Raw genomic sequence first — 1,777 nt, 5'->3', positions numbered from 1 at the left:
GTCAATGCGCCCCACGGGTTCTGGGGATCTACAGCACAGGGTCGCAATCACACTCAACAGTACTGTATTATAGACTTGAAAGTTGCTGAGAGACTAGATCTTAAGGGTTATCATCACAAAAAAAGGAAATGATAATTACACAATGTGATGGAATGTTAGCTAATGCTACAGTGGTAATCATTTTGCAATATATGTTTATCAAAGCAATACACTGTACACCTTAAACTTATATAATGCTGTATACCAATTATATCTCAGTTTTTTAAAGCTCCACAGGTGGTCCTGATTCTTTCTAAAGTTTGAGAACCATTCCTAGGATGGTGAACTAGCTATAAATAGTATGCTGTACATAGTCCATAGCATGAGACAGGTAGCATTTCTTATGGCTAAACTTAACATGGCATAGCAATTGTTAACATGCCATTTCTACTCACAAAGCAAAAATGCTGGCCGTGTACTGGGGCTTGGAGAATGGAACTGCCTACATGCTAACCCCCTCAATGTACAGTGCTATTATATTAATCTCACCTGAGAGAATTAATGTGCGGCAGCTCTACAGGAGGGGGGAGAATTCGTAGGCCACTGTCATGCCCATAGAACTTATTTTGGCTGTTTGCTTTTAAAAACCAAGAGCAGAAAAGGAAGGAATTGCAATGTGCCTTGTGTCCATGGAAAATGCATGCTTTAGGCTTTTTAGAGTTAAATTCATGATTAACATTTTGGTATTGTGTTTTGCTTGATTAAGTTATTATGCCATCTGCAATTTTATTTAAATAATTTACATTAAAAAAAAGAATACTACTTGCATTGGCTGAAATTAGTGAAAAGTTCAAACTTCCCATAAATTGCCTCTGTGAATCCCCCACAGCCATCAGCTTCTTTGAAGTAGGATGGTAACTTGAATAAGCACTTTTGACCTTGGCCCACACATGGCTTTGCTGGAAGACAAAGACTCCACTTACCTTTGACTGTTTCTCCTTCCTGTGGAAATTGCTTTCTAAAGACAAAGAAGAGACATTCTCTAAAAGGACATTTCTGGCATAATGGTAAGTGGTTAGCAACTTATTTATAAATTTGGAAAGTTATTCTCTTCTCAATTAAAACTATATTTTGCCATTGCCAGGAGCCACTGAATGCAAAGGTCTCTGACTTGGAACTTCCCTGCAAACCCTGAGGGGCTGTGATCACACTTGAATAAAAACCATCTTCTGTGTACTTTAATCACCGACAAATTTTCACAGAGTTTTCTCATGGGCCATGAACTTTAGGTTTGTGGAGATGTCAGCATGGGAGACATACAGGCAGGTGTTTAGGGGAATGAGGTGGTGAAGAAGAGCCATGTTACTCTTCCAATGGAAGCACAGGTGGCAGGTCTGCATGCTGTCTAGTAAAGTGAGTGAACCTCATCCTAACTTCCTATGTCTAATTGATGAAAAAGAAACATTAGACAGCTTGAGTTCATTGAAAACACAAACATCCTTCAAAGTCTCTCCATGAGTAGAAAATCAAGCAATCGCTCTCAGACATTTGCCAAAGGCCAGCTTTATGCCCAGCACTTGGTGCTTGACCCTGGGGTCAGGAAGCGGAACTTTGATGTGACTTTCAACAATTTCCTCCACCCCATCAGAACAAAACTCTTGGAAGAACTTCTGTAAATTATCAAGTGTATATAGTCTATACTGATCTGTAGCCTTTCCAGCCACATGAGCCTGAAATAGAAACTTAGACTGAAAATAGAAGTGGCTCAGAGAAAATTGCTTCAACCTTAGGGGTAATT

Source organism: Artibeus jamaicensis, unplaced genomic scaffold (assembly GCF_021234435.1).
Source record: "Artibeus jamaicensis isolate MK-2021 breed Jamaican fruit bat unplaced genomic scaffold, CSHL_Jam_final scaffold_1031, whole genome shotgun sequence".
Taxonomy (NCBI): Eukaryota; Metazoa; Chordata; class Mammalia; order Chiroptera; family Phyllostomidae; genus Artibeus; species Artibeus jamaicensis.
The sequence above is the reverse complement of the archived record's forward strand: the minus strand, read 5'-3'. Positions refer to the sequence as shown.